Consider the following 27,036-nt stretch of genomic DNA (forward strand, 5'->3'; position numbering starts at 1 on the left):
AGAATGAGAAGAAGAATGAAAAGAAGAATGAAAAGAAGAAGAAGAATGAAAAGAAGAATGAGAAGAATGAGAAGAATGAAAAGAAGAAGAATGAAAAGAAGAATGAGAAGAAGAATGAGAAGAATGAAAAGAAGAATGAGAAGAATGAAAAGAAGAATGAAAAGAAGAAGAATGAAAAGAAGAAGAAGAATGAAAAGAAGAATGAAAAGAAGAAGAAGAATCTTTTCATTCTTCTCATTCTACTTTTCATTCTTCTTTTCATTCTTCTTCTTCTTTTCATTCTTCTTCTTCTTTTCATTCTTCTTTTCATTCTTCTTCTTCTTCTTTTCATTCTCTTCTTCTTTTCATTCTTCTTTTCATTCTTCTTCTTCTTCTTTTCATTCTTCTTCTTCTTCTTTTCATTCTTCTTTTCATTCTTCTTCTTCTTTTCATTCTTCTTCTTCTTCTTTTCATTCTTCTTTTCATTCTTCTCATTCTTCTTTTCATTCATCATTTCATTCTTCTTTTCATTCTTCTTTTCATTCTTCTTCTCATTCTTCTTTTCATTCTTCTTCTTCTTCTTTTCATTCTTCTTTTCATTCTTCTCATTCTTCTTTTCTTCTTCATGAAAAGAAGAATGAGAAGAAGAATGAAAAGAAGAAGAAGAATGAAAAGAAGAATGAGAAGAAGAATGAAAAGAAGAATGAGAAGAATGAAAAGAAGAATGAAAAGAAGAAGAAGAATGAAAAGAAGAATGAGAAGAAGAATGAAAAGAAGAATGAGAAGAATGAGAAGAATGAAAAGAAGAATGAGAAGAATGAAAAGAAGAATGAAAAGAAGAAGAAGAAGAATAATGAAAAGAAGAAGAATGAAAAGAAGAATGAAAAGAAGAAGAAGAATCTTTTCATTCTTCTCATTCTTCTTTTCATTCTTCTTTCCATTCTTCTTCTTCTTCTTTTCATTCCTCTTCTTTTCATTCTTCTTTTCATTCTTCTTCTTCTTCTTTTCATTCTTCTTCTTTTTTTCATTCTTCTTTTCATTCTTCTTCTTCTTCTTTTCATTCTTCTTTTCATTCTTCTTCTTCTTTTCATTCTTCTTTTCATTCTTCTTCTTCTTCTTTTCATTCTTCTTCTTCTTTTCATTCTTCTTTTCATTCGTCTTCTTCTTTTCATTCTTCTTCTTCTTCTTCTTTTCATTCTTCTTTTCCTTCTTCTTTTCATTCTTCTCATTCTTCTTTTCATTCTTCTTCTCATTCTTCTTTTCATTCTTCTTCTTCTTTTCATTCTTCTTTTCATTCTTCTCATTCTTCTTTTCTTCTTCATGAAAAGAAGAATGAGAAGAAGAATGAAAAGAAGAATGAAAAGAAGAATGAGAAGAATGAAAAGAAGAATGAAAAGAAGAATGAGAAGAAGAATGAAAAGAAGAATGAGAAGAAGAATGAGAAGAATGAAAAGAAGAATGAGAAGAATGAAAAGAAGAATGAAAAGAAGAAGAATGAAAAGAAGAAGAAGAAGAATGAAAAGAAGAAGAATGAAAAGAAGAAGAATGAAAAGAAGAATGAGAAGAAGAATGAAAAGAAGAATGAAAAGAAGAATGAGAAGAATGAAAAGAAGAATGAAAAGAAGAAGAAGAATGAAAAGAAGAATGAGAAGAAGAATGAAAAGAAGAATGAGAAGAAGAATGAGAAGAATGAAAAGAAGAAGAAGAATGAAAAGAAGAATGAGAAGAAGAATGAAAAGAAGAATGAGAAGAAGAATGAGAAGAATGAAAAGAAGAATGAGAAGAATGAAAAGAAGAAGAAGAAGAATGAAAAGAAGAAGAAGAATGAAAAGAAGAATGAAAAGAAGAAGAAGAAGAATCTTTTCATTCTTCTCATTCTTCTTTTCATTCTTCTTCTTCTTCTTTTCATTCTTCTTCTTCTTTTCATTCTTCTTTTCATTCTTCTTCTTCTTCTTTTCATTCTTCTTCTTCTGAGGATGAGGATGAAGAAGAAGAAGAAGAAGAAGAAGTAGGATGAAAATAAGAAGAATTCCAAGCCGGGAAAAAGTGTATCTGTCAGAAATAGAGGAGCTCTGCAGATACACTTTTTGCCGGCTTGGAATTCTTCTTATTTTCATCCTACTTCTTCTTCTTCTTCTTCATCCTCATCCTCTTCTTCTTCTGAGGATGAGGATGAAGAAGAAGAAGAAGAAGAAGAAGGAGAAGAAGAAGAAGTAGGATGAAAATAAGAAGAATTCCAAGCCGGCAAAAAGTGTATCTGCAGAGCTCCGCTAAGTGTATCTGCAGAGCTCCGCTATTTCTGACAGTTCTCTGACATTCACATTTTACAGCGGTTGAAACATTGTATCTATTTGTTTCCATTTATGGAAACAAATAGATACAATGTTTCAACCGCTGTTAATGTGAATGTCAGAGAACTGTCAGAAATAGCGGAGCTCTGCAGATACACTTAGCGGAGCTCTGCAGATACACTTTTTGCCGGCTTGGAATTCTTCTTATTTTCATCCTACTTCTTCTTCTTCTTCTTCATCCTCATCCTCATCCTCAGAAGAAGAAGAAGAGGATGAGGATGAGGATGAAGAAGAAGAAGAAGAAGAAGTAGGATGAAAATAAGAAGAATTCCAAGCCGAGAAAAAGGGTATCTGTCAGAAATAGAGGAGCTCTGCAGATACACTTTTTGCCGGCTTGGAATTCTTCTTATTTTCATCCTACTTCTTCTTCTTCTTCTTCTTCTTCTTCATCCTCATCCTCATCCTCTTCTTCTTCATCTGAGGATGAGGATGAAGAAGAAGAAGAAGAAAAAGTAGGATGAAAATAAGAAGAATTCCAAGCCGGCAAAAAGTGTATCTGCAGAGCTCCGCTAAGTGTATCTGCAGAGCTCCGCTATTTCTGACAGTTCTCTGACATTCACATTTTACAGCGGTTGAAACATTGTATCTATTTGTTTCCATTTATGGAAACAAATAGATACAATGTTTCAACCGCTGTTAATGTGAATGTCAGAGAACTGTCAGAAATAGCGGAGCTCTGCAGATACACTTAGCGGAGCTCTGCAGATACACTTTTTGCCGGCTTGGAATTCTTCTTATTTTCATCCTACTTCTTCTTCTTCATCCTCATCCTCAGAAGAAGAAGAAGAGGATGAGGATGAGGATGAAGAAGAAGAAGAAGTAGGATGAAAATAAGAAGAATTCCAAGCCGGGAAAAAGTGTATCTGTCAGAAATAAAGGAGCTCTGCAGATACACTTTTTGCCGGCTTGGAATTCTTCTTATTTTCATCCTACTTCTTCTTCTTCATCCTCATCCTCATCCTCTTCTTCTTCTTCTGAGTGTCAGGAATGGACTGGCCAGCCATGGTGGGACTCACCTGCCTTTTGATCTGCAGTACCAGGGCTGGCCAGCGGGTGTTCCCAGCAATCAGAGACTCAAGTTTGCAGCCAGCTAACACCTGTAACTGATTATACTGGTGTATTTAAGGGATGGCCAGACCTGTAGACTCTGCCTTGGTGTGTGTTTTTCCTGGGCCCTGTATCTTGTAAACCTGCGTTCCTGTTCCTGTTCCTGTCTTGTTGCTGACCCTGCTTGATTCTGACCTCTGCTGACTTCTCCTGTTCTGATCCCTGGCTTGTGACCCTGACCATCCCTCTGCCTGACCCTCTGTACCACGCTGCCCGCTACCTGCTGAACCTGGCCTGTGACCCCGACCATTCTCCGCTTGCTCCCCCTGTACCTACCTGCCCGATTGATATTGACCCGGCCTGCCTGACGACGCTTGCATTGTATGTACTGTTATCTGTGGGTGGTTGGTTTGGTTTGTTTGCACTGTGTTATGTTTTAGTATTGCACTGCGTTTATGTTTGTATTGTTAGACTTAATAAATTATATTGTTTATAACATATCTGAAGTCTGCATTTCCCTGCGTCAGTCACATACCTCTGGTCATACTCGGGAGCCCTGACAAACATGCTTAGATCAGGTATTAAAGAATTAGCAGATTCAATTTCCAACCAAAGTGTATCTGCAGTACCCTTAAATCAAACTCTCAATTACTCAAGTGTGCCATGAGAAGATAGTCTTGTACGTCTACTATGCCAACCCGTCCCACATTTTTTGTGCTTAATCAATTGAGCATGTGAGCATCTAGCTTTTTTATGTTTCCATAGGAATTGTTTAGGTTTAGATAAGGACTGTATATATGCTTTCTTAATTGGGATGGATATGGTACAAAACAGATACAATATTTGTGGTAGAATAGTCATCTTAAAGGAAGCTAATCTCCTAGCCCATGACAGTTCGAATTGAGATAGGTGCTGAAGCTCTTTATCTATTTTTGCAGTCAAAGGTAGAAAATTGGTGGCTGCCAATGAACGTATGGTTGGCGTTAGTATGATGCCTAGGTAAGGGATCTCCTTATTACTCCAAGTGTAGGGAAGTATTTTCTATAAATAATTTTTTAGAGTAGGGCTTATTCCAATTCCCAGTATTAACAATTTAGGAAAATTCACTTTGTAATAAGACAGCTGACTATATTGATTTAGTATATTGTGAGCATTTGAAAGAGCGGTTAAGGGGTCGGTTAACATCAGAATGACATAATCCGCAAACAAATTTATTTTGTGGGGGCGAGGACCAAGGGAGAATCCAGAAACCCTAGGATCTGTATGCAATGTCTCAGCAAGTGGCTCTATCATTAGATTGAAAATAGAAGGGGAAAGGGGACATCCCTGTCTTGTACCGTTGGTGATACTGAAAGATTTTAACAACATGTTAGAGGTGTAAACCTGTGCTGATGGGCAGGAATACTGTGCCATAAAGGCGGTAGTAATAATTACCAGTAAATCTAAATTTTGACAGGATAAGGGACACGTATTTCCAGTGCACTGTAAAAAAAAGCCTTCTCTGCATCAATGGAGAGTAGCACAGAAAGCAGCCGGTTCTTCTCTGCATAGTGAATAATCTTTATAAGTTGCCTTGTGGCATAAGCTGTCTGTCTCCCCCTGGTGAAACCCGTCTGATCAGGCTGCACCAGAGCAGGCATGGCATCCATCAATCTGAGTGCCAATAGTTTTGTGTAGATCTTTACATCTGACTTGAGGAGTGATATAGGCCAAAAGTTAGATGGCGTGGTTGAGTCTTTACCAGGTTTGGGTGAAGTAACAATGTAAGCTTTCAGCATCTCCGGGGGAAATGTGGCTGTGGATGCCGTGTAGGTGAACATCTTAAGAAGATGAGATAAAAAATGCTTAAAGGTTTTCTAATACTCATTTGAAAACCCATCTGGACCTAGGCTTTTACCGCTAGGTAGGGCTTCTATGATCTTCACACTGTCCTCCAAGGTAAATGGGGAATTGAGTCCAGACCAGGGGCGGACTGACCATTTGGAAACTCGGGCACTGCCCGAGGGCCCAGGGTCAGTAGGGGGCCCCATGAGATGCCCCTGGTACCTTTTTCCATAGGCTTTTTTGAGTTTTGGGCAAGGACACAGGGGCCCCATGATCCCCTATTGTCCGGGGGCCCCATGAGTTGTCAGTCCACCCCTGGTCCAGACAATTGATCAGGGAATAAGATTGGAAAATTTATAGAAGATAGAAAATTATTAATCTCTGAGACGGAGGGCTGAGGAGTTTGTTTATCATCTTTAAGGCTGTAGAGTGATCCATAGTAATCCACGAAAACTTTTGCAATATCTTGTGGGTTTATAATTTTATGTTTAGATAGAGGGTGGATCAAAGGAGATATTCTAGTTTTTCTTCTTTGGGCTTTGATCCGGTGTGGTAGAAATTTACCTGCCCTATTTGCGTTTGTGTAAGTGTGCATTTTTAAATTACGGAGATATTTGTCATATTGATCAAATAGCAAATTACGTAGCTCGTTCTACAGTTTGAGAAGGTCTGAAGTGGTGTCAGAGTTGGGATTCATCCTATTCTGAGTTTCAAGGGTATGTAATCTGGGCCATTCTGCAGTTTGATCTATTATATCAGAGAGATATCTATGCTCTCAAATGTAAATGTTGCTGCTTATGCACTGTGTTATTTTGACATGTCCTATGTGCTATGTACCAAACAGACTTGTTTGGTTTTGTATTTTTTTATATTTTTTATGCAAAATAAAAAAGTATATGTTAAAAAAAAAAAAAAAAAAAACTGTGGCGGTAGAAAAGCCACTAAAGCTTCACTAGCTGGTGAGTTACAACAAATGGCTAACCAATAAGGGAAACAAGCATAACTTGCTATGAGCATGCATAAAAAAGAAACATTATCATATGTTATACATCATGCAACCATGCTTTTTGGATGAAGGTGTTTTTTGGCACTTTTTATACCATTGAATTTTCCATGTAAAGTTTAAAATTCTTCTGTCAACGATTGAAAGTGGGTACAATTACTTTTTACATTGACTATATATGCTGTACCCAGGCATCCGCCAGCTTTCAACCACAACAAATTCTGTGCAAGTTTGTGTCTGGAGGTCATTGAACACCAACTGTTAAAAAAGATAAATAGGGTCTCTTAGCATTTATTGAACATCTTTTAACCACAGCTAAGCCATTTTCTTTGCGTGTTACTCTTTTAAATAAATGAACATATTTGAATTTTTGTGTCTGTTAGCTTTCTTTTTACACAATGCTATACATTTAACCCTACATATTGCTTACATAACAACACTTAAAAACAAAAATGTAATATACTGCAGCTTAACAGTCTAGAAGCACTCAAGATCTGTCACTGTGACTGGGAGTAAAGTGAGCAGAAGCGGCAGGACTGATGGTGGTGAGGGCTCATGCAAGAGGCATCTAAAGCAGCTTATGACTTCGAAAAAGTTGCCTTTATTACTATATATAATTTTGTATTATTTAAAGGTGAAGTTCACTTTAAAAATAAAAAACACATCTTCTTGCAGGTAAAAAATGTGCATGTATTTTTTTTTAATTGGGAGCCTTTAAAGAATTGCATCCGCAATCAGCAGATCACTGGTGCAATCTCAGGGCATGTTTGTTCTGCGAGCCCCCCCTCTCCTAAGGTGATTTCTGCTGACCTAACATATGAGAAAGTGTGTGATCCCCCTGGTGGCTGATGACAGAATACCTGGAGATGGGCTATCCCCTTCTGATGTGTGTTACCTGGATGTTGCTGGCCTGATGACACTTCATGTTGCAGTGTTCCAGATCCAGATGACCAGGAATAGGTCCTAATATACTCCAATGCACAAGAGATTGCGCTATCTGGTTAGTGCAATCAACATCCATTTTTCACAGCCACAGGAGTCACAGATTTTTCACCATGCCTTATTGCTATCGGATAGATTGACTTTGTCACCAATATCACCACAGGCACCTTGGACTTATTAATTTATGAAATTGTTGGCATCAATGATCTTAGGGCCTTCCAGAGCTATCTATACTTGGCTCGTTTCTTATTGTTTACCATTTTTGGCTAATATTTTTATCCCATTTTACTGATGCTTTTAGCGCTGCATATATTTATGTATTTATATGTTACTACTGTATGTCCATTCAAAGATTCGTGTACATTTGAATCTTCAAAAAAATACATTTTTGTCCGAAAATCGATTAGTTATGAAATTAAACCCACGTGTCTAGTGTCAAATGGTAGAAACCAAACCAAAAGTAATGCTTTGCTGGACCTACTAAATACAAACAACACAGAGCTGATTGTAGATTTGGAAGGGATCATTTAGGCAATAGCAATCACTGAGCTGTGCTGCATGTTACATGATATTGATTGGGATCAAATTCTTGCAACTAAGAACACTGAAGAAAAGTGGGAACTACGCTCGCCTATACTCCAGTGCAGCATCCTCCCTTAGCTCCTTGTAAGGCACTGACATCTTCAGCCCAGAAATAATTCCACAGCTAATTTAATTAGTCAAGCAGAGATGATGTCACTCTCACGCATAAGCCCCTGTGCAGTTTGCTTAGCATTGCCAAAATGTCAAAATGCTACTGTGAGCTGCGCAGTGGCAGACAGGCTGGTTAGCAACTTTGCAGAAGAGGCATGGTATATTTCTTCTGCATTAAAAACCTTGTCTGTTTGCCAATTTTTATAATTAAAGTTCCATTTTAAGGATGTATTAAACAATGACATACGCCAGTGCATTTAACTGGGTAATAAATATAAAATAAAAAAGTTAAACTTGGTTGGCTAAATACTAACATAAAAAGGCATATTAATGAGGATAAAATGGCTTTTAAAAAACTATTAGGCTGAAAGGCCTCATTGGCATTCCAAAACTACAAAGAATGCAATAAGAAATGCAAGAATGTGATCAGGGTGGCTAAAATAAATTGAAAGAAGCCCCAACAATTTTTTCAAATATATTTATAGCAGGAAATCGAGGTCAGAAGATATAAGCCCCATAAAAGATGATAAGGGGAAGTTGGTTAAAAGTGACAGGAAGAAGGCAACTGTATTATCCCCTTGACACTGACGTCACACGAATATGAACTGGGCTTTTTCCATGGAGCGCACCTTTTTTACATATTTGCGTACCTGTCTTTGTGCTGGGAGAGTGCCACACAGCACACTCCCAGCACAAAAGATCGGGGTGTCACTGAGAGCCCCGGGTCCCGTTCTAACGATCGGGACCTGGGACTCCCGATTTTGGGTCACATGATCACTGTGATAGCCTCTGATTGGCTATCACAGTGATCAGTCACTGTACAGCCTGCCCCCCTTGTTTTTTTTCCACTCTATGAATAGAGGAGAGAGATACCTTGTATCTCTTTATCTCCTGGCATAGAGGGGGGAAAAATGTGTGTTAAAGAAAAGAAGGAAATAAATAAATATTAAAAAATAAATTTTCAGTGCTAGGGTAAGTGTTTGGGTTAAGGTCAGGGTCAACGTTCAGGATTTTTTTTTTATTGGTATCAGTGTCAGATAGTGTCAGTGTCAATGTGCTTTACGTAAGAAAAAAAAACAAAATGCGCACTATTGGTTCTGGGCTGTACTACGGGTAGAAACAACAAATTACATACACATATATGGTATCGCTGCGATTGTCAAGAGCTGTAAAATTTATTTTGGGTTGTTCTTTGGTGGTAGGTTATGGTAATAACAAGAAACACACAGCTGAATTAAAAAATATATTTTTTATACTATTTCCCTTTGATAATAAAAAACAATCAGGAGCTATCCATTACAATTGACCACCAAATGAAAGTCCAATTTGTTGTGAAAAAAAAAACAAGGTATAATCCACCTAGATGTACAAAGTAGTTGTGATGATATGCACGGTTTTACTAACACATGTCAATGTTGCAAAATTGTGCTTAGGCATTAAGATTTGTTTTACCCTTAGGCGTGAAGGGGTTAAATATGTTTTTCTTCTCAGCTATCCAAACAAAAAGGAGGGGTATAATAAATGAGACAACAATGTTGATAACATTATATTGAATGTACTCTCATGGCTGACAGAAACCAGTGTTCATAAAAGACTAGAAAAACTTAATGTCAATAAATCATCAGGAACAGATGGCTTACACATGAGAACCCTCAAAGAATTTAATCATGGAATAGCTAGACCATTGTTTCTAGTTTTTAAGGACAGCTTACTGACTGGAATGGTACAAGCCGACTAGCCAAAACAAACGTGGTACCAATATTCAAAAAAGAGCCAAGATATATACCTGGAAACTGCAGACCAGTAAGCCTAACATCAATACTACTGAAAGGAATGATAAGGGACCTTATCTAATAGAGATGTGCACAATAAAAAAAATTGTTTCAGATTCTTTAGTTAATTTCTAATTACATTTAATCATATTCCTTATGTTAGAATGATTCATTTTTGGAATATCTGTATTTGTTTCGTATATTTGTTTTTTTAAAATAGATTTGAAATTTGAATTTCGGGAGATGACTATATTAATTTTATTTTATTGTGTTCTATTCTTTTCTATTCTCTTTAGTTTTCTATTCTTTTCTATTCAATTCTATTCCGTTACTTTATTTTCTATTCTACTCTGTTCTATTTTATTCTTTTCTATTCTATAGTATTTACATTTTTTATATTCTATTTTATTTTATTCTGTTCTATTGTACTCTATTCTATTCCATAAAACAGCCTAGATAGGAATCATCATTCTATTTCACTTTTACACATTACTGCATTTATTGCAATATGTTTCCATTTCAAATTAATTTTTAAATTTGAATTGTGGAAGACGAATATATTCTATATATTTTATTTTATTCTATTCTTTAATATTTTATTCTTCACTATTCTGTTCTATTCTATTGTATTTTCTAGTCTATTATTTTCTATTCTGTTATTTTCTTTACTATTCTATTCTGTTTTATTCTATTCTATTCTTTTATTTTCTATTCAGTTCTGTTTTATTGTACTGTAATCTTTTCTATTCTATTCCATAAAGCAGCCTAAGTAGGAATAACCATCTCATTTCACTTTTATACCTTACTGTATTTATTGCAATATGTTTCCATTTTTAATTCAAATTAATTTTCATGTTCAAATTCATATTCAAATTAATTTTCTAGTTTGGATCTAAATTCATTTTTGAATTTCAAATTCAGATAATTCATTTCAATATAACTTATTTTGGATTCATTGAAATTCATTACTATTGTGATTCAGAAGTTTGAATAAGGAAAATTGAGTCCGCATTTTGATTCATAATGAAGCAAATGGCACATGTCTATTATCTAATAATTTGCTGATGTGAACAGCATTATTAGTAGTAACCAACATTGATTCATGAAGAATCATTCCTGTCAGACCAACCTTTAAGCTGTAATTTAAATAGAGGAAGGCCTGTCGCCTTAGTGTATCTAGGTTTCTTAAAGCCATTTGATACAGTACCACAGACATGCTTAATTTACAAATTAAGTAATTTGGCATTGATTGGATGGTCTGGAGCTGTGAGAGGTGTGACCCAGGGCTCTGCCCTGGGACCAATTCTGCTTAATTTATTCATGAACTATATGGATTTTACAAGAAGACAAGAAGACCTCGATAAAATAGAAGGGTGGGTAGTAATGCACTTGGGAGCTAAAATATGAATGAAAGTTACCCACTAGGGGGAGAACCTTTGGGAGAATCAAAGATGAAAAATGATCTGGAGTTTCTAGTGGATCACAGACTTAGCAATAGCATGCAATTCCAAGCTGCAGCAAGCAAAGCTAGCAGACTATTATTATTAGGGTATTTACTAAAGAGATAAAACTATAATTCTACCGCTTTACAAAATTCTGATTCAGCCCCTTTTTGACTATGCTTTCTAGTCCTGGCCTCTGATCCTCAGGTAGGATGTGCTCAAACTGGAGAGAGTCCAGAGAAGGGCAAGAAAGTTAAAAAGGGGATGGAGGACTGACTACAAATATCAAACTAATTCTCCCTTGAAGCAGAGACGCTAAAAAGGCGATATGATTACAGTATACACATTTTTAAATGGTAGCTATATCACTGGGAGAAAACTATTTAACCTAAGACATGTGGGCCAAACAATGTTGTTGGATGAGTGGTGGTTCAATCTTACTGCTTAAGGGCTCATGTACACTGCAGCTGATAAACTCACGTTTAGGAGCTTTTCTGCATTTTTTCAGCAGCCCCTGAACTCTCCCTAATGTTTTCCTATGTGTCCATGTACACTATGTCATTTACAGTAGTTAACAGGTAGTTGAGTTTACAGTCAGTTTTTTGAACGCACCAAAGATGCTTTCAGCAGTAGATTTTTATCAGCATTTCAAACGCCAAATACTTGTAAATGTGTGTAAATGTGGCTAACCGCGTTTATAAGCGTTTTTTAACTGTTCCATATCCAAATGCTGTCCAGAGCCTTTTTTTCATAATCAGAAATACATGCAAAGCGTTTTCCATGCATTCAAATGGACCTAGCACACCAGCGCAGTCAGTTCCAAGTTTTGCGTGAAGGATAAAAGTGGTAGAACGTGCTGCATTATGCTCATGATGGGATCCATAGTGAATACAACCAGAAAAGACAGATCATCTCAACACATTCTGCTCTCTCTACTTCTGCTCTCTCTATTTCTCTCAAAATGTCTGAAATAGTTAATTTTTTACTGTTTTTCAGTGCATTCTGGGTATTTGGGAAGGTCTCCTGATGTTATCTTTAAAAAGCGCTTCTAAACGCAAACATGCATAAACGCAGTATGCAAACGTGGCTAAACAGATGTTTTTTAACCTACGTTTTCCAGCAGTCAGTTTCCATAATTCAGAAGTGTTTTCCAAACGTCCTGTGTACATGGAGCCTAAAGGTTTCTTTACTGCTAGAGCAGTAAGAATGTGGAACTCCCTTCCACAGTTGGTGGTGTCAGTGGGAAGTTTAGATACATTTTAAACATTTTAGTAGCGTTTCTTAGTAAACACAGTGTACAGGGACAGTGAAAAATGGTAGACACAAACATACACAAACACACACACATTCATTCAACTGTACCAACAATGTAACTCTATGTAACTATGAAATTTATAGGCAATTTTATTCAACTGTACCAACAATGTAACTATATGTAACTATGATATTTATAGGCAATTTCAACACGACATATTATTGTCAGTAAAAACTCAAAAGGCCCATGATTACTCTGCATTTAATCACTAGTGCTTTACAATTGTTACACATAGGGAACAATGGAGTGTAGCATGCAGTAATGATAAATTGTTGCTGATAGCATGGTACTCTAAATTGGTGCATATAGTTGCTACTACATGCAGCTACATGTTTAGTGATAGCAAACCATTAATCACTTGTGCCTCTGTGTGTTTAGCCCAAAAATGACAATATACACAGTTTTAATTATAAATAATTTTTACCCCTTTTGCATTATTAGAAGAAATCACAATACCTGTCAAACATTCTGATGGATAAGGGGGAGGGGTTATGCAGTGATTGCACATCAGCTTCTAGTTACATGCCAGCCACTGCCTCAACTCCAATCCCCACTCACCAATGTCTTCAGTACTGTAGTATGTGTGTCCAGCCACTGATAGACAAGTTACAAGCTTGGCTATTAAAGGTGATAGTTAGGCCCCCTACTGAATCAGTACATCATACTGTAGCACTTGTGAGCGAGGGTGATGTGAGGGTGACAATGCTGCCCAGAATTATGAAGTAGTGAGACAGCATTTTTATCCTGTCAAAGAAGTGCACTTGGCTAGCAGTATAAACTGGGGGGTGAAAGGGAAATAAACTTTACAGCAATACATCAATTTTAATTCTGTACAACATAATAGGATTTTTGTAGTCATTGTGATATCCCTTTCTCTGAATCCATTGAGGGACACATTTTGATCACTATTAGGCAACGTAGGGTTACACTGCTGTCGCCAGCTCGTTGGCTGTACTTCTCCTGTGGACCACAGGAATGCAGTTCGTTCTGCACTCCTTTAATCCATTTTCAGCCAACAGTGGGATGATGCCCGCTGTTGGCTGATGACACAGAGTTGGCCCAGGCTGGGGAAAGATCCCAGCTATATGGTCTAGATCCACACAGGAACCTGGACCAGCACCTGGCCCAGTGTCTTAGTTATCCACTGAGAGCCTGAGCCATCCGGCCCCCTCCACAGCCCAGTGCTCCTGTAAACTCCTGAAGGGCAGAGCAGAGAGCCAGAGACTGACAGTCTCTGGCTCTATGCTCACAGAATACTGAAAGCTGAGCAATCAGTGGTCTTTGATCGCTCAGTTCTCAGATTTAGAGCTGTCGGGTGACAGATGCAACATTGGACTGATGCTGCATCCACCTAGGTAAGTATGATTTCTAAAAAAAACCCAAAAAAACACCCATAAGTCTCTTTTAAGCTGAGTAGATTGCACTGGTGACTAGCAGGCCCTGTTTGGATTATTCCTTTCCCAATGCTATGTCAGCGCTTTCAACTTCTGTCAGCAGACCTTTTGCGCTACTTTCACATTAAGCATTTCTTTTTGGATTGCTCCTCCTCTTCATTGTCTATGGTTCAGCTTACCATGTTTGAAAATTTTTGTGAGAAAGACCCCCATGCTCTTGGTCAGAATTCAACCCTACTGTATATCTTATAATGCTTACCAAGCCTTTCCCACAGCCTCCTACCTGTGTTAGTAAGTGTAAGTCTGACCTTGGTGTCACTGTTGTTCCTGAAGTTTTTACTGCTTTTTGGCTGACCACTAAGTCCTGCTCTGTAAATGCTGCCATGCTGGAAGCCTCATACAAGGTCCTCTCTCACTGGTACTTGGTTCCAATGAGTATTTCTAAAAATATACCAAATTATTCTTCAGAGTGCATTTGGGACTGCAAAGATTTGGGAACACACCTGGTGGATGTGCATGGTAGCCCACACGTTTTGAAACGTTTTTAAACTTCTCTCTGAGATGTTATGACTCCAGACCCAGTTTTAGCAATCCTAAATCAGCATCCTCTAGATGTTACCACTCTACTTACTTTTTTTGTCTTTTTTTTTTTTTATTCTTCTACCACTATATTAGAGGCACCTTGTTTTTCCCATATACTGCATTTATTGGCCTATGATCTCCAGCTGAAATGCTAGGTGGCCTTAGTCTATTGTAAACAGTGTCCAATATCAACAAATTGTTGCCTGTGAACTCTGAAAACCTGAATAAGAATCTTTTGAACAGAACAAAAAGCCCCTTGCTGCGACTGTCAAAACTAAATTTTCAGTCATACAAAAGTGATACAGAAATTATTCATCAAACCCCTCCATCCCCTTAAAATATAAAGTGTATATCCTCTGTCTCCTATTGATTCAACTTTTAATATATATGAAATCTAAAATTATGGAATATATTATTTAAAGAAGTGGATGAATGAACAGGATCCCAATAAGGCATGGAGAGTTAATAGATACTGCTTCTTAAAAGAACATATTCTTAAGGAAATTTGAAATATTCTATTGAACATGGAAGGAAGCAAGGGCAAAAAGTAAAAGGAAGAAAAAGGAGAGGAGTGAGGTGAAAAAGGGTAAAAGGAGACATCGAGAAGGGAAAAGGAAAGGTGTGTGTGTGATCTTATTCATAAGAATATGTAATATCCCATTCAAAGCTCATTCCCTTAGGGAATCTAATTGTAGCAAAATGAGCACCTTCACTTGGTAATGTTCTATCCCCAAGATTGTTTAAGTCAAAGAAATCTGATGAAGCTTGGATTTGTAATACAGGTATGCACAGGTGTGAAGCCACACGTTGTTCCAGATGCACCTTTTTAGGGATCCCCATATGGTTGTGCCCTGCACAAACAGTGAATCTTTTTACAACTGCAAGATGAGATACAGTATGTTATATATGTAATCTCCTTTACAATGTGCAAAAACAATATGTTGATAGGACATCTAGATATATTAACACATTTAGTAAAATTTCATAGATTTCAAAGTACCTTTTATTGAAATAGTAGACTACCTTATTCAAAGCAGTGACCACTTTTCACTGTTAAGTAGGAGAGAGGTCTGTTAGATATTTCAATTAGATACCTGCATCCCTAAGGGTGTGGACTTTGAATGGGATATCACATATTGTTATGAATTAGAGCTCTTTCTGTCTCTTCTTCATTCGTTCCCCTTCACCACCACTTCCCTTTTACCTCTTCCTACTGTTTCTTAAGGATTGATGTTTTCAATGTGCAGCCTTCTTTGTAAAGATATTGTGAAGACTGGAGCTTCATATAATAGGTTGTAATAAGATGCTTTCTTTTTTAAATGGATTTTTGATATATTAGTCAGTAGCGATAAATAACAGTTCTTTTGTATGCTAAATAATTAGAGGTGCATTAGAAAAAAACACAAAACAATGACAGAAATAGAAAGCTTTGACTTGTATTGCTCAAGAAAAGAAAATGCTGTATTTATAAGAGAGTAAATGAATGGAACCATTATTTAAATTAGCATCGGATATTGTGATATGATGCTGTAAAAGGGATGGTAGAATGAGGCTAAGAGCAAAATGATTGAAAAATCAACACATAAACATGTCATACATAAGAGAAATAATAAAAACAATTACAAAAAAAAAACATAATTTGTAATGGTTACAGCTGAATAGAATATGAAGTATATTGTGCACATTTTATTTTTTTAACAATAAACATTGAACATTTGAATATTTAGACGACAAAGAACCAGAATCCATATAGGTTCCCTGCAGTTTAAATAAATTACATAGCTGCCTCCTCACTTTGGCCTAAATGCCCTGTTATTGCCCACGAAGCACAACCAAAATATTTAAATAAAGTAAAGTGCTTGGCTGTATTAAGTTTGCGATAGGAAATTTCAGTATTGTTTATTGATTCCCTAATACAGACTCTCTATTGCTGTATGGTTTGTCCCACATATTATTTTCCACACCTGCAATTTAAAAAGTATACCACAAATTTCTTAGCACAATACATAAAGTAATTAAGCTAGGATGATTCCCCAGTTTCATAAAAGAAAACTGGTTAGATACTTCAACTCATGAATGACATTTACATTTTGTATACCTATATTTAAACACATACACTGTTGGCATCCAAGAATGAGGTAATACATGGTCATTAATAAATTAGATAGACATCTGCTTTGTCTATATGTTAAGTGAAGCACATATAAGTTACACAGTTTCCCTCCAAAAAGAGGTAATCTAGGGTAGAGAGTGATGGGTACAGGCCTGTTGTCAAGGTCTATGCTTCACATCTGAGGGATCTGAGCCATTAGAGAGGAGCTAAGAGAACATGTTGCTGTCCTGTTCACCCACATCAGGGAGATGGGATGCATCTGCACCTAAGCCTGCTAGAGCTGCCTTTAGAGACTGAGTTTTATAGTGGCGGCTAGTGTGAGAGATCGGGATCTGATCACTGAAAATTGCTGATCACCAAGCTATTGGGATCAGATTAGCCATCTGCCAGGAAGGGGTGAGCTGAACTGCACATCCTAAACACCCACCACACACTGTTAGTCCAAAAACAGATGGTCATACTTTACAACCTATCTCCTATCATCCAACCACACTCTTAAAGGGCAGTGCACCAACTAAAGAAGGGCCCCATTGAAAGCCGGCCAATAATAACTACTAAGCCTTAGATACTTTCTATTACCTTCAGGAGTTTCCCTCCACTAGAAACACATACAGCCACCCACTGTTGGGGTTGTATACACAAGAAGCACACAAGGACCCTTTTGTTTTCTTCTGAGTTAGTTAAAGACTCTAGTTGCATCAGTTATAGTTCATTTTAACCTTGCTACAGTTCTTTAGAGTGAAAGTGGGTCATTGACCATTTATCTATTATGGTATCCTTAAATCTGTGTAATTACTTGTTCATTGATTTACACTTTGTTTAATTGCATCTGCCATAATATACTTACCTTTTTTATCACCATGATGCTTGTGGCTTCATTTTTGTGCATTGTCATATAGTAGTAGTATACTAATTCTTAAGTCTTACAGTGTAAATATTTTTTAGTTTATGACAAAGTCATGTATGTCAGTGGGGATTGAGCAGTTAAAAGAGTTGTGGCAGAACAGAGGACTCATCATCACCAGCATTGCTTGCAGGGGTAAGCACTACACATGCATGATGGTAATGGGTGATTCCCAATTTCCCAAATACTGCTGAAGAAAAAAAAATTAAAAAGAACTTACAAATAAACACCAACACCGAAGCACTAAAAAGCAACATAAAATCCCCTTATTTGTAAATCTTTGTTTTTATAAATTTAAAAAGAAGAGGGCGTGGCTTGGTGCTCTAAGTAGAAGGAGGCACATTTAAAGAGCTCTGGGACTCTCTCGGCTCCACAGCTTACAGTTCAGTCCACAGCAGCTCTAGCTATGGCTAAATTGCCCATGTCTGCTCAGTACTCCCCCTCAAAGCGTTCCTCCACTGTCCTATCTGCCAACTATATTCCGGAGATCTTCCAATCACACTTGGCTTACAGAGGAGGCTCTGCTGCAGGCAAGATGGTGCCCACTCGCCACAAGGAGGACAGCAGTGAGGACTCCCTGTTGACATCCAATGAATCTGTAAGGGATCCAGTGTGCCCTGACCACCTTTTAACCTTTGCAGGCATGACAGAAATTGCTGCTGACAATAAAAACTCACTGACTGCAGCCATCACTGATCTAAAGACTGATCTACGTGTGATGTGGGACCAACTTGCGGCTGCTGAGAGAATGGGCAGAAAGAGGGATAAAGCTGTCTCCAGACCAGGGGCGGTCTGACAACTCATGGGGCCCCCGGGCAATAGGGGATCATGGGGCCCCTGTGTCCTTGCCCAAACTCTAAAAAGCCTATGAAAAAGGTACCAGGGGCATCTCATGGGGCCCCCTACTGCCCCCGGCCCTCAGGCAGTGCCCGAGTTTCCAAATGTTTAGTCCGCCCCTGCTCCAGACTGAAAAATATCACTGAGACCCACTCCAAGCACCTCATCTCCGTGAACAGACACCTAGAGAACTTAGACAATAGGGGGAGAAGAAATAAGGTGAGTTTGAGAGGTGTCCCTGAGTCTGTAGCTGCAGACCAAATTAAATCTGCACTTCAAAAGATCTTTAATAATGTTCTTGAGAGAAACACTGATACACAGATTGATTTGGATTATGCTCAGAGGTCTTCAGTCTCGGAATACAGACAATGCACCTCCCAGGACTATAATCTGTTATCTCTCAAACTACAATCTTAAGGAGGACATTTTGACTAAAGTCAGACAAAATGAACTTATTTCTTTCAATGTAGACAGTATCAAACTTTTTCAGGACCTCTCTCCTATCACTTTGAATAATAGAAGAGCTTTGCGCCCCCTGCTGGAGGTCCTTAGAGAGAAACGTATTTCCTACAGGTGGAAATTTCCATTTGCTTTACAAGTCACACTTAATGGTAAACAGCTTTACTTACAGTTAGAATGCTGCAGGAGTTACATGACTTCTGTGAGAGTTTGCAGATCCCATTTGTTGATCTCCCAGAATGGTACCAGGATTTCAAACTGCCAGCAGGAACTTGCAATCCAGCCTTACCAATTTACTCCTCTCAAAAGACCACACAAAAAAGTAAATACAACGAATCCTGCAGTCCTGCAATCTCGAGGATTAGAGAAGACTCCTGAAACAATCATCCTATTTGTTGGAAGTATTTCTTCTTGTTTTACACTTTACTATTTTCACTCTTATCCCCGCAAGCAAATTGACGATCCACTGATACAATGAACCTCTTTATTGTTATTTTTTCATGAGACTTCTAATCTCTCACAATGGTACCTCTCTTTTTATCTTACCTCATCCATCTGAGATGAGTATTGTTTTTTTGTTGTTAGTATAATGAACCAAAAGGAAATAAAAAAAGGCCAAATTGCATACTTTAAAGGCACTCTAACAAAAATGTAATCAAAATCACTTTATTATTTGAATGTAGACCATTACACAACAATGCATAAGGGTTATTCCGCTAAGTATGCAAGCCCCCCATGGAGGGGTGGAGTGTTCTATGCAGATTACAAAACTCGTCAATTCATATAATCCTAGATTGTAAGCTCCGAGGAGCAGGGCCCTCCTATCCCTTTTGTATTGAACTGTATTGTTGCTGTATTGTCTCCCGTTGTAAAGCGCTGAGCAAACTGTTGGCGCTATATAAATCCTGTATTATAATAATAATAATATAATAGTTTAAAATTGATACAAATATAACATGTCCCGATATATATATATATATATTCATAGATTGGAACTGCCATACACAGAATAGGGACTGAATAGCACTTGAGAGCTGTTTCACTTCATTACCATTTCAATACTTACCTAGGATTCAACAATTACCCTACCAAACTTAAACACCCACTCATTAGTGCTATCCTACAAGTCTATATTCCTTACTTATTGTATTGCCTAGTTCCTGGCACTCTGTAGCTCATTGCGAATAATCCTGAATGTCCACCATGCATGCATAACAACTTAATACCTGTTACAGAGAACAGCTCCCTACTGTTAGCTTCTCATTGTGTACAATGAGTGTAATAAAAACTTGAGAAGCATTACGAGATACTTGTGGAGGCTACATAATTCCTTGGTGGATGTACCTGCAATTACGTAATTATATTTTAAACCACAAACAAAAACATCTTTTTTTCTAAGGCCCCCACACACTTTAAAACACTCTGTCTCAAGGCCTCGAAGGTCCGCAAAACTACTTCACTAAAATACTTGTGGCTCCCATTAAAGCCAATACACAGAGTGATAATTTCAAATACTATTGAGAAAAAGGCCCGTAATATGAATATGTTGGCCGATCAATGGAAAAAGACATGTATATTGACTATGCCACATCTAACAAGCTTCATAAATGGTACCCACAAACTACTGATGTATGTTGGAGTTATAAACAAAGCGGAGGCACCATGCTCCATATATGGTGGCAATGCCCCTTGATCACTGTTTTCTGGGAGCAGATATGCAATCTTGTCTCAAGAATTAGAGGCAAAATTGAGGCTAAATTCCATATGCTGCTTACTTCACATTGCTCCATATTCTCTCAAAAAATATAAGCACTTCTTAGTGAAACACATGCTCAATGCCGCCAAAGCATTAATCTCTAGGTTTTGGAAAACAGCTTATGTCCCATATATCAAGGACTGGCTTCATGAGGTCGGTGTTATACACTCTATGAAAGAGACTTTAGCCATGATAAATGACTGCCTGAATACTTACAGTATCATAAAACCTGAAATGCCCGGTTCATTTTTATTTACTCTGAAGATTATAAATTGTTGATGGGTACTTGAGATATTATTGAGTACTAATTACCCACATTAAAGCTAGATGACTACCCCTTAAGATCTAATAGTATTGCATTTCTTTAACCTACAGCCTCGTATATGGCTACATCTAAACTCACAATATACTTATGTTCTGTTACTTATGATGCTAATGACTGCATTATTATCATGTACCTGGTAGCAGAGCCTGATATGACGAGGAAGGCCTCTCTTACACCTCTGACTTAAGGCCCCTGGTAGTGTAAACAGAAGGTGCAGGAGTGCAGAATGAAACAAGTGCCTGTAAGTCTTGCTAGCAGCAGAGCAGGTGTCCATGCTAGGCAGGTGAAGTCACCAGGAGTCTTCTGCAAGGCAGGCAGACTGGCAGGCAGTTGGGCAGCAGACTGAAGAAGACTGATACTAGCGACAGCACGTAGATGAGATAGTGGCTGGTAGCAGACTGAAGATCGTCAGGATCAGCAGAGTGGTAGGCAGGTACCAGTGGCAGCAGGCAAGTAGCAACAGGCAGGGTCATACCCAGGCAGGATGGATCAGGTACAGGGCACAGGCAGAAGCGTGGTCTAGGTACAAGCTGGATATGGAAGCCGATCAGTGGAGCAAAAGCCAATGGAACAGACAGAGAGACGGAGGTCAGAGGACAAGTCGAGCTCAGTGCAGGATGAGTTCGGGGGGAGACAATCCGGGTTAGCAACTGGAATCAGGATACAGGACCACAGGACACACAGGAGGCTGAAGACAATGCAGCACTGATACTAAGCACTAGGCCAGTATGCCAGCATCTGTCACAAGTGCACGCGTGAGCTTGCGAGCACGAGTATTCACATGGGTACGAGCACCAATGTGCACGTGCATATGCGCATTAGCATGTACCCATTTCTGCAAGCACGAGAGGGAAGATGTATTAGCCTGTGCATGGAAGTCTATCCAGAAGAGTCATCTTGTCTATTGGTATGCCATTCCTGACAATTACTACTACTTTTCTCTTCTTTCTTTAATGTTTTGGTTTTTTCTTTTTTCTTTCTTTCTATTACTCTTTTTTCCACTTGCAGTGCTTAGATATGCTGTTATAGATCAAATTCCTTTACTACTGTTTCTATAATGAATTGATTTGTATTATACCACACAAGATTGCAAGCCATGTTGTTCTTTGGTTTGACTTGCTTTGACTGTGCTGTTTGTACTTTGTCATTAATATTAATACCCTTTCATTGTAATTTCCTGGACAACTGTGTCCTTATTTGACTTTTTGTATGCCAACAAATCATCCTTTCTTCTGTTCCCCTTTTTTGTCTTTTGGGGCACATTTTGTTGTTTTCTTTTCCTGTTTTAGAGCCTGGTTTGCAACTTAGTTAGTCAGTGGCCATAAAGAGGAAGGGGGAAGCTTTCGTGGACTGGCCTGCCCATTGAATGTGTAAGTGCAACATTGCTGCTACACAATTCCAATACATGTAAGCTGAGCTGATGTTTTTGGGCTGTCTCTTTGCTGGAAGGAATGTCTGTTTACTGGAGGGGATAACCCTCTGCTATATTGGGATGTCTCTTTGCTGGATTGGGCTTTTTCTTTGCTGGGGATGTCTCTTTGCTGGATCAGGCTGTCTCTTTGCTATATGGGGATGTCTCTTTGCTGGATTGGGCTGTCTATTTGCTGAAGGGGATGTCTCTTTACTATATGGGAATGTCTTTTTGCTGGATTGGGATGTCTCTTTGCTGAATATATGGGGATATCTCTTTGCTGGATTGGGATATCTCTTTGCTGGACTGGGCAGTCTTTGCAGAATATAGGAGATGTCTCTACTATATGGGGATGTCTCTTTGCTGGAGGGGATGTCTCTTTTCTGGACTGAAATGTCTCTTTGCTGAATATATGGGGCTGTCAATTTGCTGTCAAATTCCTGTTGCCTGACATGCAATTAAAGGCACCTGGCTCCTTTTTAGCTGGCTCCTAGATTCAAAGCAAATTTGTCAAGCCCTGTTTGTATAGGCAGGTGTGAACAAATTCTCTAAATTAAAGAATGCTTTCAGAAATAGAAGTGTTAATGGTTTATTTTTACTAATGAACAAAATGCAAAGTAAATGAACAGAAGAGATATGCAAATCAAATCCAAATATTTGGTGTGACTACCCCCCTTGCCTTCAAAACAGCATAAATTCGTCTAGGTAGACTTGCACACAGTTTTTGAAGAAACTTGGCAGGTAGGTTGTTCCAAACATCTTGGAAAACTAACAACACATCTGTGGTTGCAAGCTTCCTCAAATCCTCCTGTCTCCATGCAATCCCAGACAGACTTGATGTTGAGATAAGGGCTCTGTGGGGGCCAAACAGAGAATAAGGTATTTGGCGCACTCAGGGGAGACTGAAGTGGTCCTTGCAATGTTGTGGAATAACAAAGGACAAATATATATGACTGATATGAGTCCTTCTGTGATACAGAGAATGTTCTTATAATACAAATATCAGTCCATATAATGAATTGCTTGACTTAGAGGCTGCCTGCTTGTGAAGAGCTAGAAGAGACTCTGTGCAAAAAATGTGGAGAAAGAAGCGGCGCCATCTAAGGACAGCAAGTTTAAAACCATTTATTCAAAATAAATTATGGACAACTCATACTAATGGTAATGGATCGCTTTTTATAATTAGTTTATCCGCTGTGGTCCGGAGTAAACCGGCATCTGTCAGCAGCAGTGGTGGCTCCCAGCGCTTCCTGAGAACTCAGGTACACCAGGAAGGCGAATCTGATGTTACTTCTGGTCATGTGGGTAGCGGGAGATGGTGGTGTTTGGAGCATGCGTGCTCCCTCTTCAGGCCGTAACGGGGGCCATCTTTGTATGCGTATTTTTGAACAATTGGAGGAGGGGAGGGGACGAGCTAACTCATGGCACCCTCCATGTTACCATGGTAGCAATATCAAACACCAACCAACAAAGGAGCTCCTTGTGACATTATGAAATGACAAGTGCTTATCTAAGTAAGAAACACGTGCTACTTCACATACAGATGAATCAATAAAAGACAACTCATCTCTAACTACAATTAAAATAGTTAAGTAGATATACTTACTGGTGATGAAATTCATTATGAATAAGACCGTAAGGGTCTTTATTCATGATAATTGCAAATAAATAATTACATGGTACATTTAAAAGATAAGACTTAAGATAATGCATATTGAACACCTATATCATACACATCCTGATACTAGGACTACAAGAGTAGGTATATAGACAGGGCCAGTGCTAGACTATTTTGTGCCCTAGGTAAGACCAGCTACTCATACCCCCCCCCCCCCCTTAAAAAAAAATACAACTTCGAAATTTTAAACCACTTTAACCCTTGCAATGGCATGTGTCAGTGGTGTGAGGTAGCCAAGCAGAGTCCCTGATGGGATGCTCCCTGTCTGTGTGTCCTGTACTGACTGCAGATGGAGAACAAAGCACACTTTTCCCAGACAGCTCAGAGCGGGATCAGTGAAGTGCAGCCACAATGATGGTAAACTCTGCACCAGGATGATGATGATTACAGCCCCCAATCTTCCCCCAAATCACTCACAGTCTGCTGTCAGCTCTTCCTCACCTTGGCCAGCCCGCTGTCCTTGGTGCTGATAGGGTGCAGTAGCTGGTCGATGCACTCATTGGTGGCACAGGACTCCTCTGACAGGACAGCTGGTGTCCTCTGGTAGCCTCCCGGTCTGGTCCTTACTGTCTCTCTCCATCCCGGATGTCCCAACTCCGGTTGTAGGGTAGGAGGTGATCCTGGAGGTGGCGCAGAGTGGAGCCCGGCTCCAGGGTACTGGCGATGCTGCCGGGGTTACTACAGGGAGCACTGGAGGGTAAGGAGTCAGCCCTGCAGCAGCAGTGGTTGGGCTGGGAGGAGGAGAAGACCCATTCCAGTGCCAGTTTCCTCCTCTGGATCCTGCTCGGCACCACCTCCTTCATGCTGGGCCCCTCCTACAGCTCTTTCCTCCACTGGGAGGTGAAGGGCAGGGTGTCCCTGCACTACAGCACTCCAGCTTCCCTGGACAGGCCCAGCTGCTGATGAGAGGGGGGTCATGGTGTTATGTAGTCCTACATGGCATTAGTTCTACACACGTGTGTATACAGGGTGTAGCGCTGTGGCTCTGGGGCGGCACTGCAGCCAGAGGTAGCTTACAAAGGGATGGAGAGGTGGCAGAAAGAAGGTACTGTACAAGGGGGAACAGGGGGGAGGAGGAGGAGGGAGTGGCAGCAGTTAGGGGGAGTGGCATACCAGTGGCCGTGGCTGCGCCCTAGGTGGCAGTTCGCCCTAGGCAGCTGCCTAGTTCACCTAGCGGTAGTGTTGGCCCTGCATATAGTATATATAAAAAATTATGAGAATCTGATTCCAAAAAAATATAATTAATACACACTTCTGATGCCTAAAAGCTATATAGGATAAAGTCACATCCCTGTGTATATGTGCACTATGTGGTATGCACGAAGGAAACATATGTTGGAAAATACATATTGAAATCAAATGGAATGTACCTGATTATATGAGTAAAAGGTGGGTATTAACAAGTCATATAATGGTACTGATTTCAAGTTCTTCATTTAAGCCCTCAGGGGCTATTGTTTCTAGGATGTACTGTATGTCCTAGATTGTAAACTCGAAAGAGCAGGGCCCTCGATCCCCTCATGTCTTGCATTGTATTGGTATTGTTCTTGCACATGTTCTGTGCCCCTTTGTAATGTACAGCGCTGAGCGAACCATTGGCGCTTTATAAATACTGTATAATAATAATAATATCCAGTAGGTTTCTCTCACACAAAGGAGTTTAAAACGCTCAGCTGTGTGCAGAACTCGATGGACTCGATGACCCATACTTTCAAGCCTTGAGACAATTGGTCATGAGAAACGAGGAAATGTCGAGACACACTATGCTGGTCTGAACCATCTTTTACCTGTGGGGGCCAAACCATCACTTCCAGCACTCCTTGTTCTTCTTTACACTGAAGATAGTTCTTAATGACATTGGCTGTATGTTTTGGGTCATTGTCTAGAATAAATTTAAGGAGAATCAAAAGCCTCCCTGATAGTATGGCATGATAAATAGGTATCTGCCTGTATTTCTCAGCATTGAGGGCACCATTGATCCTGACAAAATCTCCAACTCCATTTGCAGAAATGCAGCCCCACCATGCTTCACTGTTGCCTACAGACACTCAATTTTGTGCCACTCTCCAACCTTGCACGAAACAAACTGCCTCCAGCTACAGCCAAATATTTAAAATTTTGACTTATTGGTCCAGAACTGCCATTTTCTGCACCCCAGTTCCTATGTTTTTCTGCAAATATAGCTATACCCCTGCAGGAGCCACTAGTTGTACTGGATTCTCTATTCTTACATTGACCTCTGCTAAGACCTCTGACACCTCAAATTTACACATCAATAGACACAGACTGATAACTTTTGGCTAGTGTCTCAGGGTCACCCTTAAATAAGACTCAAGACTTTGGAGTATAATGACAAAATATAATAAGAATTATCAGAAATGAGAGAATTATCAGAAATGACAGAAGATTACAGTGCAGAACACTTTTTGACATATACAGTTTCAGATATCAAAACAATGTGGTAGGAGTGCTGCTTTAGATTCTGGTAAGGTCAGCATAAACTGTAGCTTTACTCACTGGAAATGAGCAACATAAGGAGACGGTGAACTTGGTATCAATAGAATAATAGCTAAGTCACCTAGAGTCACTTATGATGAGGAGGCTAGGGCCTAGGCTATAATGCGATAACTGCAAGATACAGTTGTGTTCAGAAGTTTGCATACCCTGGCAGAAACCGTGAAATTTTGGCTTTGACATTGAAAATATGACTGATCATACCAAATTTATTATCACATAGTTGTTAGGCTCCTTTTTAAATCATAATGATAACAGAAATCACCCAAACGGCCCTGATCAAAAGATTACATATCTTGGAATGTTTGGCCTTGATATAGACACAAATAAAATGGCAATTAAGTGTTAATTTCCCACATCTGTGGCATTTTAAACTGCAATTAGTGTCTGTGTATAAATAGTCAATGATTGTGTTAGCTGTGACGTGGATGAACTGAGCAGGCTAGATATTGAGCCATGGTTACAATATGTCCGACAACACCTTGCCTCATTTTATTGGGCTTTTTTGTGGTATTGGTGCAGTAAAAGCTTCTTTCTGGCAACTTGACCATGCAGCTAATTTTTGTTCAAGTAACATTGTGCTCCTTGAAACAACCACATTGTCTTTTTCCAGAGCAGCCTATATCTCTCCTGAGGTTACCTGTGATTTTTTTCTTTGTATCCCAAACAATTCTTCTGGCAGTTGTGGTTGCAAT

At 38.9% G+C, this 27,036-nt stretch overlaps 1 pseudogene; it reads right to left on the minus strand.

The window, feature by feature from the left end:
- Window positions 1-4,819: 4,819 nt before the first annotated feature.
- LOC149463767 (uncharacterized) overlaps window positions 4,820-27,036 on the minus strand; it is a 40,290-nt pseudogene continuing 18,073 nt past the window's right edge.

The sequence above is a fragment of the Staurois parvus genome, unplaced genomic scaffold (genome assembly GCF_062004578.1).
Source record: "Staurois parvus isolate SC_StPar_1 unplaced genomic scaffold, SC_StPar_1.0 ptg000152l, whole genome shotgun sequence".
Classification (NCBI taxonomy): Eukaryota; Metazoa; Chordata; class Amphibia; order Anura; family Ranidae; genus Staurois; species Staurois parvus.